We start from the raw sequence: 17,392 nt of genomic DNA, 5'->3' as shown, positions 1-17,392 counted from the left end.
TTAGTAGTATTAAATAATCACAGAATACTAAATTCTGACCTATTTTCATTGGTCTATGTGATATACTAGAATTTCTTTGACAGTGGCCAAAAAACCACATACATCCCTCCCACACTCTCCTTTCTTCTCTTGGCACTTGCACCATAGTAGAGTGCTTGATATTTGTAGGGTTTTGGGGGGCTGGTTTGTTGGTGTGTTTTAAAAACAAAAAATACATAACACACACATGGAAAACCTCAGTGACTATTTGCAGGCTTTATCTAATCACCGTCAGTTTAAATACTATGTTAGCAACACTGCCAAGGATAAGATCAGCTAAAAATATTTAGTAGGTCACAAAATCCTACATGAATGTAAATAAAACTGAGGCCATACGTAAGTATATGGTAATGCACTGAAGTGTATTTCTTTCAGAATTGTCCTAGTTAAAAAAAATAAATTAAATCCTATGCAGCTACACTGTGCTTCCTTCCAATATATGCATAGGCAAAGTCTGGATTATATGAAGATGCTGTAACTTCAGATACAAACATCACATTTGACTGGAATTAAACCTTCTGGGAAAAAAAAATAAGAAAAAAAAAAGAAAAAAGAAAAAAAGAAGAACCTTTTTATCTTTTGAATGCTTCAAATAAGATCTCATAGAAATGAGACAAAACAGGTTTTATGGTTCAGTCACATTTAAGACTGGGTCAGCTGGTCTGTAGAGAACCCACAGAATGTGTTTCTATAAAAGAATGTGAGCGGAAGTGGCAACAGCTGTGCTTTATTACAAACCTGAGGCTGTTTTAACTACAAAACTTTCTTTATGCCTTTAGGTTTCTGTTGCAATCTCTGTCATTCTGAGCAGCAGATATGTAAACTCCCATTTTCACAACAATAAAATGCTTAGTTTAATCAAATTTGTCTTTTTCTGTGTTTCACCTACACAGTTAAGTGCAAATTAACCCTATTTCTCACATATACCACTTTCCTGTATGCCCCAAAATCATATTTTGGAATCACCTAGCCTAATAATAAATGAACAAAAAAATTGGTTCATTCATTTTTATAATCTCTTTATAAAAAGACAAGAATTATCAGGTAAATTTGTTGTTATAGGAATTACCCTATACATTCATTTTTCAGTAAATGCATTAATAAAGCTTGCAACATTCTACATCAAGAAATGAAATAGGCAAGGAACTATTGTGATGAGGCAAAATTAAGATCTTATTCAGCATTCCCTTAAAACTCCAACAATAAACCTTTATTCCTACACTGACTAAAAAGAATCCCCAAGTAAGTAAAGAACCCACAACCAAGAGAGCCAAAGCATCCATCTAATATGGCCTAATGCAAAACTGAAACAGAAAATGTTTAAACAACAAAGTGTAAGTATCACCCCAGATGTTTAGAATGGAAGTCAGCATTGGCACTGTTCCAATAATTATCCTTCAATGGCTTTGTTTGGGTTTATTTGCTTGTTTTAAAATACTTGCAGAGTACTTCTGTCAAGAAAGAAATTAAAGCAATCAAAACAAAAATCATACATAATTTTTAAGTGCAGTAAGTGCTGAACTTTCACCTGTATTTCAAAAACAACCTATTACAGTTCAGTTGTAGACTAATTCAGCCATTGGGATGGCTTGTTTATGCATTTTTCATGGCTACACCTAGTCTAAGTGGCAAAACTGGATACTTCTTCAAAACATGTTAAAAATCTTTGAAAAATTTCAGGGTCAGGAAAAGTCAGAAGGACAAGATATAATAAAAGTACAGAGCAAAGACAGTTCAGGAAGTGACAACAAGAAGGCAAAAAAAGGAGCATTTCAGAATGCCTGGCTTCCCAAGATCTATTTCAACAGCAGCTGCTCTCCCTGGAAGCTCCTTTATGATGAAAATATGAAGTGGAAACTATTCAATACCAAAGTTCATTTTTATAAAAGAAGTAAACTGTAGACTGCTGATGAAAGGGGAGCTGGGCTTCTGGCAATACACAAAAGAGAAATGACCTTAATCTTCAGAAGAAGACATTCAGAAAACAAAAAAATGTGTTATTTCTAGCAGCTCTTTCTCATTTATCTTAATTATTTTCTTTTTGCTTTGCTCAAAAATGATCATAGTGGAAAAATCCAATGCTTTCTCCAAAGTACTACTAGTAACAGCAGGGAGTTCACACTTCTAGAAAAAGCAAGCCTTATCAACAGGTATGTTATCCTTCTAGGCACTTTTACAAGTTTGCTAATAATCCTTGGTAAAGGAAAATACAGTCTTGCTCTACAACATAGACACATCTAATGCATTTTTAGCTTTATTTAAGATCTTATCAGTGAGTAGTTGGCAGGACAACTGATTGCCTTTATCAAAACAAAGTCAGCTTTATTCCAATTTTCAAAGAAAGCATTCTAGTTGAAAATACAGATATCTAGAAGGAAGTCTTCATGAAGAAATATCTGAGGTATATGACTGCTTCTCTTTTCTCACAGAATAAAAACTGGCTTATTTCTCCTATGCTCTGATGAATCTTAAACATGAAAACCTCAAGAAAAGACATAGTGAAAACCAAAACTATATGTGAAAGGTTAATTTATGGTGTTCATAAAATCAAGACAGCTTTCAAAAAGTTACATATTCATCACTGCATCACATATTAATTTAATTATATGTAGGCACTAAAAAAAAAAAAACCCACAAAATTTCTCATCTTTACTGAAGCTGATGTGTTAAAACCAGTGACTGTTCTGTTGTCCTGTCCTTCTGGTTAAGACAAGGCACCTAGTATCTCCCCATTCAGTAAGCACCAATCCTTGCCAGAACGATTAAACAATTAACACTAACTAGGAACAACATTGAGACAACATGAACAGCCTGTTGCACTTAGCAGCATCAGAGTTTGTTTTAAATATTGACATTCAGATTTTGAGTATGAGATTTTGTATGAAAAAGATAATTTTCATAAAGAACAGTTGTATTAATAAACCAAATTCTTTTTTCTTATGAACTTAAAGATGAAGAACTACAACTTGTTCCAACGTAAGTGTTAACTGACAAAGCTAACTGAATCCTGCTATAATCTCCCTGAAAACAGCCCTATAATAAAATATCTAGCCTAACTAATCCACAGCAAATCTAGTAGTGCCTTTAAATACAATTACCAATAATAAACTGTAAAGGGGAATTCAGTCTGTAACATTATTTCATTCACATATTGAGTATTTTGTCTGTTGGCACAGCTATCCTTTCCCTTTCAGAAAATACTGTTCAGACTATATTGACTTTCTCCCTCCACTCCCTGAGAATTACAGAATAACCTCATAGGATATTTCATGCTGTAAGACAAGTCAGAAAAAGGGATGTCATAGGATAATTCATATTGTTAGGGATGTCAGGAGGTTTGCAGCCCAACATCCTGCTGAAAGATAAGACGTTTGGTAAGGTTACTTGGGGCTTTATTTTTCAGTCTTGAAAGCTTTCAAGGAGAGAAAGTGCACAATTTCTTTGAGTAACCTGTTCCAATGCTCAACTGAACATATAAATATCTCTGTTTGATTTTTACAAACAAATTAAATTTAGCAGCTAGTAAGCTGAAGTGCATTACTCATATTTTATGGCAAAGAAAACCAATTTCATGCAAATGTAATGCAGCAGTAAATTCAAGTCCATGTCTAACAAGTGAGTACTGACTTGGCTAGGAATAACTAATAGTAACGCTTCTGTCCAACTCCTGCTGAACTGGAGAAAATTGAATTGTCTATAGTAAAATAGGATGTTTCCATTAAAGCTATAAAAAGATCACTTATCTCATGACTAAATCCTAATCTCTGTGCTCCAAGCTAACTTATTTGCATGAGACCAACATATCATCTGTCCACTATATGTCAATTATAAAAACATTACGTAAATAAAAGCAAAGAACTTGTCAAATATGTGTATTTGTATTTCTTCATTTTAAAGCACTCTATTACATTAATTATTCTGTCTGTAGTGCTAACCATAGTTCAACTATGTCCCTTATTTCAGACACAAGAGCTACTAAGTTATTGCAAATACTATTTTACCACATCCAAAAGACTAACTTATGTAAACAAAACTACTATGCTGCAGTGGTAACTCTACCAGTTTTATCCAGATCTCAATTCAGTAAGATGCTTACATCATCTTTTTGTAAGTATTTGTCTCAAGAGGTTGTAAGAAATCCTTGAGATAAAATGAAAGAAATTAGTATGAATACAAACAAAACCCAAATCATCCGTTATTTTATTTGCCAGCACAGAGCCTTGCAAAACTTAGCTGAGTTAAGCAAAAACACAGGATATGCTACAGTCAGAATTGCTGATTTCTCTGCATAAATAGGACTATTGAGGTTGCTCGGCATGTCTATAGTTTACTACTACTTACAACTTTGTCAAAGTGTCCTGTGTAGCCTTGCTTTCTGCCAGCGCATATAAAATATATCCTTACACGTCATACTGAAACATTTGAGATTTCAATTTTTAAAAAGGAAAACCACAATAATTTTTCTTCAAAAAATGTTTGTGACTATGGCTTGAAGCCATCAGCATAGACAGGCTTCAAGTTAATGCTATGCTCTTTCATTTATCTCTGAAAATAGTAACTAAGACCAACCAACTTTTAAGAAAAAAGTACTCTGTTGTTTCAGTGGAGAAGAACAAAAGCCACCTTACAGTCCCTGAAGAAGAATAAAAATTGAGACCAATGTCTGCTAAAAGCACAGAAAAAGTGACTGGAGACTGCAGAAAGGAGACTAGATTGGGCTGACATAGCAAATCAGGGTGAGGAGGCTCCAAGGAATAAAGGAAAGTAAATGGAAGGAAAGCTGGCAGGAAGAAAGCAAGGAGATAGAACTGGGTAAGATACAAAACCAAAATTTGGAATGGTCAAGACCAGGAATACCTAAAACACTGAGACCAGCTACAGAATGATAAAGGAGTTGACATTAGAATACATATAAATGAAGAAGTGAAAAGGACTCTGCTTGCAGAAGAGCGAGCAAAAGAGCCCTCATGCACCACCAACACACTCTAAAGCCTACAGTACAAAGGACTTCAGTCCTGTACCACTTTTTCTCTACCCCAGTAAATGCACTGCAAGTGACACCATTATGTTTTACCACTGCTGTACATGAAAGGGACCACACTCCTATAATATCACTCATGATGGTAAAAGTTCAGGAGGTTTTTGCAAAGGATTAAACTTTTCAGATTCTCTTTGTAACCACTTAGGTCCAATAGAGTAAAATAATAATAAATTTACTTGGATAATTGATTTTTTTTCTGCATTTTCTTGGTTTGCTGGTAGTTGGCTTCTTTTTTTGTTGTTGTTGTTTTTTGATTCCCTAAAATTTAATTTTCTAGGTTTTAAGGACATTTAGGGGACGTGTGTGTATATTTTACTTCACAAACAACACAAAAGAACATTATTAAGGTTACTAAAACAAGCACTCAAAAGGTGTAAAATGACAAACTGTTGTCTGTGCAACCCTAATTAACTTCCCTTGAGTGTTTTTGGTTTTTTACAATACACTTAAGTAGACACGTGCTTCTTATTCAAAGTTACATTGCTACTGAGGATGATACAGAACTTAAGTCAGGTAGAACTTGTTTTATCTACTGAAGAACTGAGCTTGCAGAAATTAAAAGGAATAGGGGCTGTGCAATATGCCACAAAGACTTTAATGGCTAACATTATCTCTATTGTAGTTTCCTTCATTCCCCTTACTGTCATGCAGCAAACCATTTAACCTAAAACTTCTGTAGTTTGTAATTAATAGTAAATCCCTCTTTTTCCCCATTCACTCTGCAGATACAGATGTGGGGCAGTCAGGACTGTTACAAAAAGCAGTAGCAGATGTAATTTGAGCAAACAAGAATTGTAGAAATTTCAAACTGGACACCAAAAATGAGTGAATGCTTTTCACCTAACCCTCTTTGTACCTTCCTTCACCACCTGTAGAAGTGCTGTCTCACCTTAGGTAGTGTTTGATAAACTACTAGTACTTTGCAGGGCATACTGATCACATACTGATAAGCACTTCAGCAAAGCTCACACAGATGTTATCACTTCTGTCTTCAAAGCAGAGCTGAGTAACACTGAATAAATAAATCATGGGCTCACACAATGATCAATGAAAAATACTGAATTCTCTTAAGTCAGCTCAATCTATCCCATGCAGTGAAAGACAGGATTCCTTTGGGGAAAAAAAACCAGTATGTGATCATGTAATTAGGACTGTATCAGAAGTACATGCTCAAAAAAGCACTTAAATCCTCTTTATTCCATAACCTTAATAATGTGAGATTTCTCTACAAAAGGTGTTTAAGACAGACACTCAGTTTAAAATTCTATAAAATGAAGTTCTTGCATTACCATGAAGTTGTGTTGAGGTTACACTACTTTCTAGTACCACTTAAAAGTGAAACTGGACATCTCTTGCTGGTTTAGAACAGCATTGTGAATAATACAAATATGGACCAGGACACAAGTGTTTTGCTCAGGTTATTTTTACTTTTTGCAAAATTTAGAGATAGAAAAGATCTATTGTTTTATAATGTCAACTATTGCTAAAGAGAAAAACTAAGCAACTAATAACATATATTTGAATGCAAACGACCAAACAAAAGATTCACACTACCAACAGTTTTCAGAAATATTAAGGTAAGTTCTTATTACAGAAATTTTGGTGCATTATCATTTATAGAAGAACATGGACCAAAGATCATGTTTTCACAGAGATCTGTACAGTATTTGCACTACAAGGGCATTTAGAAGTTACTAATGGTAGATGAAAAAAAGCTGAGATTTTTTATAATTTCAAGTTATTTCAGAAAGCTTTCCTCTGTCTTATGTAATTTCAAGGCCTGTGCTCACGATTTTCAGTGGTTTACAAGTAATTCTATACAAAAGAGTGAAATTAAGTAACATATTTGTTAATACCTTCTTTGATACAGGCCACCTCTGCACAGGTGGCTGCGTTTTAAAGGCGTATTTTCCCCTAAACTGTACAGCCTAATAATTACATAATGGCTTATTTTTAAAACGCTAACAAACCCTTTTTAATGTGCTTTAATAAAACTGTACTATAATATTGTTATATAACTATGACTATGCTAGAATACAACACTCGAAAACATTCTCAGCTCAGAGGTCACACTTTCATTACTAAATGGAGCATAGTTGATTAACTGCATAGATAATCTCCCGTAGATTTCATAAGCAGAATTAAACAGCGCTTCATAGAGCAGCTGCGATTCCTAAAAAGCCGCTCCCCGAGGTGCAGCTCGGGCGCGGCACCCGGGGGCAGGCTCAGCCCTTCCAGGTGCCTTTAGCGGAGCTCGGCAATGGCATCTCTGCCCTACCGGCAGGTTACTACAGCCGCCCCGAGTTACGGGCATTTACGGAAACGCGGCACTAATAAAAAAGGCACTATTAGCATTTTACAGGGAGAAAACAGAGCGAAACGCTATCATTTTTACTGAAAAAAACCCAAAAGCCCAAACCAAAAACCAACACCCTTTTTAGCTCGTCACCACTAAACACACCCAAAACGCAGATAAATGAGCGTGCGGCGCAAGGCTGCGGCTGCCCCGGCACACAGACCGTGGTGCTGAAATGATGCGCTGGAACAGCACGGTACGGACGCGTTTTTACACACGCTGCCAAAATCCATACGTGCGCCGTGGGAAAGGGAGAGGAAAGCGCGCACGAGGCTTCCCCTGCGGCAGCATCCCGGTCCCTCGGCAGCCAGCATCCCCCCGAGCCCACAACCGGCGGGGACAGCCCTCGCCGGGGGATTACCCGGGGCAGGCGGCCCACTTTCGGCAGCCCGGGGTGCCGAGTAATCCCGTGCCCAGCGGGCAGGCGCCCTGGGAGGGGGCGGCTTTCCCCTGCCCGCCCCACTCCCCGTGCCGGGAAAGGGCCGCCGCAAAGGAGCGGTTCCACCGCCGCCCCGCACCTGCCCCCGCTCCCGCGTTCCCCCGGCCGCACCGGCAAAGTTGTGACTCCCCGCCGCTGAGGGGCCCACCCGGGCGGCGCCCCCTGCCCAGGGCCGGCGGTGCCGTGGCCGCGCCGCTCTGTCAGCGCCGCTCCAGCGGGACCCCGCTGCGCTGCCCGGGCGGGGGGCGCCCGCCGCCGAGCCAGCCCTGCCTACCTGCGCAGTGCCGCCGCACGGCCGGGCTGTCACGCCGCGCCTCCGCTGCGCACCGGGCACGTCTCGGACGGCCCTGGCCGGCCGGCTCGGCTCGGCTCGGCTCGGCGCGTCCTTGCCCGGCTCGGCAGGGCTGACAGCCGCCCGCGCGCCCCCGCCCCGGCCGCGCGCGGGGCCGCCGGGGCCGAGCGGGGCCGAGCGGGGCGCGGGGAGCGGCGGCGGCTGATTGGACGGGGGTGATGTCACTCGTGCGCGCGCGAGCGAGCGGGAGCGCGCGGGAGCGGGGCCGTGAGGCAGAGCGGGGAGCGGCGGGAGCGGGGGAGCAGCGGGTGCTCGTGTGCTCGTGTGCGCTGTCCCGAGGCGCGGGAGGCGAGCCGCGGTGGAAGCTGTGCGGTGGGAGCGGGGTGAGGAGTGCCGTGGGGCCGCTCACCAGCCGGCAGCGCTGGCTGCGCTGGCCGGGAGGAAAGGGGCCTCTGCAGAGCGGGAGGGGCCGAGGTGAGCAGGGCCGGGGGCGAAGGGGGCTCGGCATCCCTCCGTCCGTGCCCGTGACACATGCTGCAGGTGGAGCGGCACCCCCGCTCCCGGGAGCGTGTGCGGCACCGGCTGCTGCTCCCACAGAGACTCTCTCACGTAGTCACAGACACAGGCACAGATTGATACAGGCAGAGACACACAGACACAGGCACAGATTGATACAGGCACAGCCTCACGGCACAGGCGTGCGCGCTGCACATGCCCAAAGGGCGGGTGAAGCCCGAGTTGAGCTGCTGCCCCTGCCCCCGAGCTGGCTCTCAACTGCGCCGGCATCCGCGGACCGCGTCAAACAAGAGGCGGCATGGACCGCAAGGATGCAGCTGGGCAAGAGTCGTGATGCTCGGGGCCCCCGAGGGATGTGCTCGGCAAGGCCAGGTTCAAACTTTCAGTCCATACCCTCCTTACAAACCAGGAGAATGATTTTGAAATGACACGATTTGTCTTCAGCCTCAATTTATTTTCTGAACTTTGTGTCTTCTCTGTAAGACCATATTTCTTAATTATTTTTCATTACTGCAAAGACTAGCTATTTATTTTTAAAGCATCTACTTGTCCCTTGAGCCCAAGTCTTGTGGTATTTTCCACAATATAAGTTGCAGAAATCAAAACTCCCAGAGGGGAAATAAAAAAGACAAATATGGGGCTTGCTGCATACCCCCTTGTAGAAAGCAAACAGGTCCAGAAAAGTGGAGACATGATCCACTGAAGAGTCATGAGCTGCCAAATTTGTGATGACTGCTGCAGGAAGGGCTCATGAGGGATGGAACATGGATCCTAAAAAGTTTTGAGACATCAGTTCACCCTGTATATGAAACACAATTTTTGATGGCAGCAGGGGCTGCAACCATGACACTTTGTATTTACAGAGAGTGACAGATAAGGCACAATTACTAGCAGGCACAGCAGAAATCGCACTTGACTGGTTTGCACCACCTGCATGACAGTAACAACCTGAGAGTGAAAAACTTCAGCTGGTCCAAGGCCCTGACTCTCCTTGTTTCTTCATGATCAGTCATTATGGTGGGAGTAACACCAAAGCACCAAACATACATTTCCCCTTATGAAAAATCAGGTTCCTGCAGTTCCTTTTTTCCCCCGACACTTGAAGTAAGGAGGGGAGGACTACTTCACTTACAGCTGTCATCTTGGGTAGTTCTCACATGTCTGAAAGGATCTGAACTCTAAAATGCAAGGTAGCACTGACTTTGTGCCTTTACTGTTTGCTGATTGCACCAAATACGGTTATGTCAAGTTCAGTGAGCTCATGCTTTCATGACCATATGGATCAGAAGCTTGTTCAAGAATAAAAAAGATGGTTCATAAAAAACCTCAACCCAGTAGGTTTTAATTTAATCATTCCACAGTTGGAGGTTTAGACTTGGGTCTTTCATTCCTGTGTCTTAATCCAATACTGGCCATTGTATGTGTACACAAACATTCAGAAGATGAGAAGAACTGTCACTGTTAATGTGCTCTCAAAGCAGCAGGGACAGAGATTACATGCCAGAAAATTGAGAGAAAATAGGGTGGTTGCAAGATGCAGAAAAAAATGGGAAGTAAAGACAGAACAGGCTATTAAGGTAAACAGGTTAGATTATGCATATTGGCACAGTATACAGTCACAAAACAGAAGGCATTTGAAGTATTAGTGAGCTTTGATTCTCTGGCACAGACCTCACATGAATGTCAGTCTTTAGACACCTTAACTGCTTTCTTATGATGAGGACTATAAAACAGTTTCAGCCCTTGCTAGGATTTAGAGCAGTCTTACAACTGCTCTGAGTGGCATTGTTCATTGCCTCAGGCTGCATTTGCTGCTAGAAGCTGTAAAACACAAAGCTCTAGGATGAGTTGGTGAAGAAGTGCTGTTGTGTGTCCCCTCTGATGTACAGCACATATATATTCTGCCACTGTGCATTTAACACAGTACTCTCTGAAGGATCTTCCTCCCTAATATTCAGTAATTTCAGTTTGTGATTTCACTGCCAGAAGTTAAGATGGCTGTCTCACACATTTTGAAGCAGGGTATTTTTTTTTACTTAAATATACCAGTGGGTGTCTCTGCACTGCACAGAACATCTCTGTCTCTCCCTTTTCTTGATGTCCTTTGCTAGAGTCAGAGAGTCAGTAAAGCAAAACAAGAACAGAAGACATGCTAAAAGCAGAAACAGAGTGCTTTCAGCACCCTGTGCATTTGTAATCGTCAGCTGCTCATTATTCCATAACACTCTCCTTACAATCAGTGTATATTTTAGTTCACATACATACCTACATCCCTGGGTACTTGATTCCTGTGACGGATGATTTTCTCCCTATAAAGAGCCAAAAGTCATTTGGGATCCAAACATAAGGATGTAATAGACATAGCTTCAGCCTGCAGTACTTATGGACAGACAGCATCCACTGACCTCACTTCATATTTTTTACAATACTCCCAGGATCCACCATGGGAGGAAGGGGGGGGAAGGGAATATGAAACAGGGACAACAGCTTTCTGTTATTGTAATAAAATGGAGACAGAGGCCAGCATAAGCTTTATATACCCCTGCCCAGTCCCAGCAATCTTTTAGAGGATTAATGAGATTAGAAGCCTCTATTCTTTTGCTAATGGCTGTTTATTTGAAAAATGGCTTTTCTTGTAAACAGAAATGACCATATGTTACTCCATACTCCAGTGCTGCCTTGGAATACTGCTAAAAGCAAAGAATTAATATCATGTTCCTATTGCAAATTTTACAAAAAACAATTAATTTGCCCTTCAACTCTTTGGCTACGGAGTCTTACCTGGTTGAAGGTAATGCTTTAAAATAGATTAAGACTATTCCTCTGAAGAATCTTGCTGCAGCTTATGCTGCTAAAGGAATTCTAACAATGCTAACAATCCATTTTAAAATCCATGGTTATTTGAATTCCACGTGTATATTTGCAGAGATAATTTGAACTCTGGCTATATCCGAGCCCATCATCCATGAAATTGACACATGCAAGTTCCATTTCATTGCTCCCAAATGTTGCAAAATATTTCCCATGATATTAAATATTTTCAGATGAAAGGAAGTTTTAGAGTCAGACTTAAATGAGCTGAACACTATTCTTGTTGAATTCCAAGCTTTTCACAGTGAATGAAACACATCAGGAAGGTAATTTTAATTATAGACCTTAAAATAGAACATACGGCAAGACTTAAGGTTGAAATTAGATTCTGTACCATATGAGTTTATTCTCAATAGCTTGAAGTTTAATCACTGAGGCTGTTATTTCCTATGCTTGATCTCTTTCATGAATCAAATGCTTCTGGAAAATGATTCAGACATTTTTGAGGATGCGAAAGGATAAAATTAGATACTTGTAATGAAAAACAACTTTTTCAACCATTCTTTTAATGGGAATAGTGTCCCTATATCCCTCCTCAGAAGGGATTAAGAACTTGAGGTCTGGCAAAAAAAAAAAAGAAAAAAAAGTGGCTTAGAGCTCAGACAGGTTTTTTTGTAAAAACAAAAATATTAATATCTGACAAAGAACTGGAGCAGGAGAGAAATTAAGAGGATGAGATGATAATATATTTACAATCTGTTGATCACTGACTGGTGCCATATGCTCTGGATACCAGTCCAACTTTGGTCATTAGGTTGCTGTAAGTTGCACTGGAGTTCGAGAAGCAGCCACATTGTGTCATGGGTTAGGTGAATATAAAATTAGGTTTTCCTCTCAGCAGGCAGATCTCAACTTTCCTGTGAATCTACCCACAAATGAAATTATTTACCTTTTGCTTTAAATTCTTTTCTCTATGAGCTGAGTTGCCAGAATACCACAGCACAGGTGACTCAAGTGCAACTTCAGAGAAGCAGAAATTGCCCAGATTCTCTCCAGAGTCAAAAGTACAATCTCTCACCAGTCCAGTCCATATTCCGTGGATGCATATAGCCAGATGCACAGACACAGAGTTTTCACTGCAAAACAAAGGACAAAAGCAAACCAAATATTTTTAGAAAGTAGCTTGTGTGGCCCTGTATCAGCCATTTCTCACATGTGATCTTGATTCTATTGATTACTGTTGATGCCCACAGTTACTCATTTAGCCCAGGTGATAGACCATCATCTCATGAACACAAAATTCTGCAGTTTACTGACAGTTTCATATATAAGGAAGATATTTGATTTTCTTTAAGTATATGTGAAAATCTGCATAAACATTATGGAAAAGGAGCACTAGTACTTACTGCTGTTTCAAGTCTGTGAGAGGTATTGTGTTACCTTAGTTTTCTCACCCTAATCTTTTTTCTCACCCTAATCTTATGCATTCGAGTTTTACAAGTGTTTAGTGGGTTTTCTTTTGAGAATTCCTGTCTCGTTCACTATACAACGTGAATATATGTGATACAGTGTCTCTGTAATATCTATGTCTGAAACAATCAACTGATTCAGGCATAATTTACAGCTAAATAAAGTGCTAAGTAAAAATTCCTCCTCTTTTTTCATTGTGACCATGAGTGCATTTCCTGATGTTCTCCAAGGTCCCCATCTTCAAAACCTTTTTTCCAAAAATACAGGTATGACAAGATTTTAGTGTCTTCATTGCAGTATATGCATCTAAGATACAAAATGACATGTGGAAATTACTAAATAAATTGCAAGTATCTCAGTAACTAGATACCCTTTTTTATCAGAGATGCTAAACATTCTCCATATTCTTTACAGGAAAGGGAGAAGGTAGATAAGATTACCTAAGGCAGGGCTGAAACTGGCACTTCAAGCTGGTTGAGTGGAGAATAAAGAGCACATCTACTGTCACTGAAAATAAAAACGATGACTGAAGTGGCTTGCAGAGTAACACATACACTGTGAAAGATTTGAAGCTTAGTTCTCCTGTCTTAATAAGTTCTTTCAAGCACTTTCTGCTGTTGAAATCATGCTGCAGTGTAAGGTTTTCAAAAGAAAATGCACCTATTTCAAAGAAAGCCACTTCATTCAAACCTCAGTAACAATGCAAACATAATCTTTACTTTGGACCCTGGATTTTTGTGTTCTTTCAGCATCATTTTGTATGGGCAATATATAATGCATATTTCCATGTCACTTTTTATTTGCTTTTTAAAATAAAATATTCATCAGCCATATAAAAAGAAAGAATTCATTTACTTCAAAGAGAAGGAATTTCTGTGCAGTAGGATTCAGCATATCTGTAGAAGCTACAGCATGCTCCAGTTTTCTGAACAGTATTAAACACTTCTTTGATGATATTTTAAGAAGCCCTTCTAGAAGGAGCATTTCTAATGGAAGACTCTGAGTCACAGAAGGTAGCTGTGTATTATGTGCTTAGCATTAATACCAGATGCTTTCCCCTAAGGTGTGGCAGATGCCTTGGACTTCTAGTACATTTGTATTTGCACTAGCCTGCTAGTCATTGCTTATTAACAATGTGGGATTTAACCTCCTTTTCCTAAATCTTATCTGAAATCTGCCTGACAGGACAAGATGCAGAAACTGATACAGCCCTGCCTGGTTGTGGGAGGAAACGGGAGAAAGACTAGTGCTAAAAATTGCATGTCCACTGTTATCTCTGCTGATAGTTGCCATCGAGGTTAGTAGTGAGTGGCTTCTTTGTTACTGCCATTGTCTTCTACTGGGGAATATGGGCATGTCTGTGTCAAGGCTGGAATGCTGAAGTGCTTGCAAAACTTCTCTGAGAAGATCTTGCCATTCAAATGTCTAAAAAAAACAACTGAAATACCAGCTCAGTGGTAAAGACACAGCCAAGTTTACTGCTTGCCGATGTTTACATTTGCCTGATGATCACCAGTACAGGAGATAAGGTGTATCAAAATGATGTACTGGAACAGCATAAAAATTCATAACCAAACACTACCATCATCTTCACTTAATTTTAATTCTTATTTAGCAGAACAGCCCTGCTTACACTTTTTCTGTATCTGTTTTCTTAATATCCTGTCTTAGGTAGGCTAACCTCATCTTTATCATGCTCAAAAGTTGTACTACAGCTTTTCTTTCATTGTGTCCGGATAAGATTAGGTGTCACATTCACATTTCCTGAAAAATCCCTTCACCCAGGATTTTTCTCCTGGGGAGCTGAGAAGCCTCAGAGAAAAAGGAAAACAATAATTATCTCATTTGCTTCTCCTGTGTTTTGCGCTTTTGGAATGTGTTTGGAGGTTGTTTACCCACAGGTGATTGTTTCACTGGTTTCTGCTGTGAATTATTTTGACTCATTGGTCAACCAGTGCCAAACTGTGTCAGGACTCTGGAAAAGTTTTCATTATTATTTCATTATTTATTTTTAACATTCTGTAAGTGTCCTTTCTGTATTCTCTAGTATAGTGTAGTTTAATATTCTTTAATAAAATATAGTATCATAAAATAATAAATTAGACTTCTGAGAACGTGGAGTCAGATTGATCGTTCCTTCCTGCCACGAGGGTCCCCGCAAATACAATAATTAGGCATTGTGTGGATGCCATGGCGAGCTTTTATGTGACAACGTAGATGCTGAAAAGCATGCTTTAGCTCTACAGCTACATCGTGAGGGACGTGGAAATCTGTCACATGCCTGCTAGTGCTAATGAAAAGACTACAACCCTGAAACCTCCATTCATGTCTGAAATCTGTTCGGTCACCTTGTCTTGACTGCACGTGCATGTAGGTAAAGATACAGATGAATGATAGAGATAGAGATGATATTGAGATAGATACAGGCTTGTATGCATGTTCCTGTGTACGAATTAATTTAGAACAATTTTCATCTGGATGAAAATAATAAAAAGGACTATGTCCTAATTTTCATCTAATAAAATCTTTTCTTTTTGAGCTCCAAAAGTCTTTAATCTTCTCAACTAAAAATGACAAAACTTAATGTAAAGAATTCTCATGGGACTGATGCAAATTGGCTGCTCTGCAGTTGAGATTTGCTAATAAAAGGCTAATCTTTAAACTCGACCAGAAACTTCCACTTCAAAAGATTATACTTTTTTCACTCATGTTTTTTCAAGCAAGGTATTTTTTCTTCTAAAAGGACACAAAAGTAGAGAAATAAAGAGAGAGGTAATAAAAGGCTCCAGTCAAGTTCCTTGGTGGTTTGGTGCAATTTGTGCTTAGCAGGTCCAATACTTCAGGGGACAAAAAACCCCAACAATTACAGTTGACAATTAATGCCTCTCTAGTTCCTAACCTTTTTGTGACTAATCACAACAAACTGCATTGTTACATTGCAATGCACACAATTCCTCTGTTTAAAGGGTACTTTGGAAAGAAAAAATTAAATTCAGCCTATTATCCATCTGTTTTGGTTTTTTTTCATCCAGTGACATTCTAATGGAACATGTGAAAACTGTTCTGAACACCAACCGGAACTTGAAGGTCTCTATCCTGGATAAATGATGTGATTTCTTCCTCTTCATTTCTCTCCCATTAAATCTTCATTTATTTTCCACAAAGTTCCAGTTGGACACCCTTAATCCTGCTGGGATTTAGGAGCTAAGTGTTACTGGGGTGCAGACTGTATTTGGGAAAATACACACTTCCTACAAGAAAACATAACATCCAGGGAATTTAAGTTATTAGAAGCTGTAAGTTTGTATGATACAAGCCTTAGATATCTGAAATGGCAGTTAGGTGGCACTTAGGTCCTTTTGTTAACTTGCCTGTCTGCTGCTCTGCAGATATGTCAAGACCAAGTTGTAACAGACTGGTCTAACCTCCTCACACAGCAGCCTAACCTCTATTCAGGAAAGATAAAAGGCAGATGATGTTAAATACTGGGAGTTTTTTAAGGTTTCTGATAATAAATACTGAGAAAACTGTCCTCAAGTTAGATTAAAAAAATGCTGTTGCCTGCCTACAAAAGTAGTTGGAAAAGAACACTCAGGGTAAGTAGCAGTAACTCAGAGACAAAACGGGAAGGTATCTGAGAGATGTGACAAGGGCTTGCCTTGGCATAGTGCACCTGCAGTGTTGAGAGGGGCAATAGACAATACTATATGGGTTACAGTGGCAGAACAGTGGAAAGAAGGCTCTTGGCCAGACAAGAGAAGTAGGACACAGTGATTATGTGGATGACTGTGATTAGATTTATTGCTAATACAGCATCTAAATATTGCCAGTGCAGCACATAAATAACAATTCTACCATCTATTACATGGATTATAGTGCTCTCAGGTTGTGGTCCCTCCTGCTGAGTGAAGCACTTCAGTGAGACCCACTTGCTTTCTAAACTTCCAGGTGCTGCTCAGTCCACTTAGTCTCAGATTTGCTCAACCATTTATTTCTAAAGGGTTATAATATAAGCTGGTTCTGCTAGAAATATACAGGTTCAAAGTCTTTGGTCTTTTAGAATTCACAATTAAAAGCCATAAAACATCTATGTAGCTAGTTCAGGATTTTATCTCCCTGTTTGGCTGGATCTTGGTGCTTTTCATTCATGCATACAACAGGGAGTGTTTCCTGTCTTTGGGCTGAACACACCCTGCAGGAGTCCCTGCTGGGGTGTGTGTAGAGGTAGCAGTCCACACAGAAACTGCCTGTAACCTTTGGAGACCAGTTTACCCAACTGGCCCAATTTCCAGCAGCATTTTATACACATATGCAGGCTGATGAGCTCCAAAGTAAATGGCAAACCCTTTATCTCCTCCATCACTGGAGCATGTTAATTATGTGAGCACCTAGATGGTTCCTCCTGCAATACCCACCTGGTGTTTGCAT

The 17,392-nt window shown here is 40.0% G+C and overlaps 1 protein-coding gene and 1 long non-coding RNA gene across 6 annotated transcripts in view; both read right to left on the bottom strand.

Moving 5' to 3' along the window:
- Positions 1-8,359, bottom strand: part of CNTN1 (contactin 1) — a 209,199-nt gene extending 200,840 nt beyond the window's left edge. Inside the window, exon 1 of the mRNA XM_064422452.1 lies at positions 8,150-8,359. The gene's annotated coding sequence lies outside the window, so the exon portion shown is untranslated. The remainder of the gene's footprint in view (positions 1-8,149) is intronic.
- Positions 8,360-9,195: 836 nt separating this feature from the next.
- The window catches only part of LOC135301902 (uncharacterized), a 32,092-nt gene continuing 23,895 nt past the window's right edge, over positions 9,196-17,392 (bottom strand). For 3 of the 5 annotated variants that reach the window (XR_010363638.1, XR_010363640.1, XR_010363639.1), the window contains 2 exons: positions 16,040-16,412; positions 11,753-12,630 (listed from right to left, as the gene is read on the bottom strand). This is a non-coding gene — a long non-coding RNA (uncharacterized LOC135301902). Of the gene's footprint in view, positions 10,993-11,752; positions 12,631-16,039; positions 16,413-17,392 lie in introns of those variants that run through there. The other 2 variants (XR_010363641.1, XR_010363642.1) reach the window with 2 other exon arrangements.

This window comes from Passer domesticus, chromosome 5, assembly GCF_036417665.1.
Source record: "Passer domesticus isolate bPasDom1 chromosome 5, bPasDom1.hap1, whole genome shotgun sequence".
Lineage (NCBI taxonomy): Eukaryota > Metazoa > Chordata > Aves > Passeriformes > Passeridae > Passer > Passer domesticus.
Note: the sequence above shows the minus strand (reverse complement) of the source record. Positions and strands in the feature narration are given on the sequence as shown.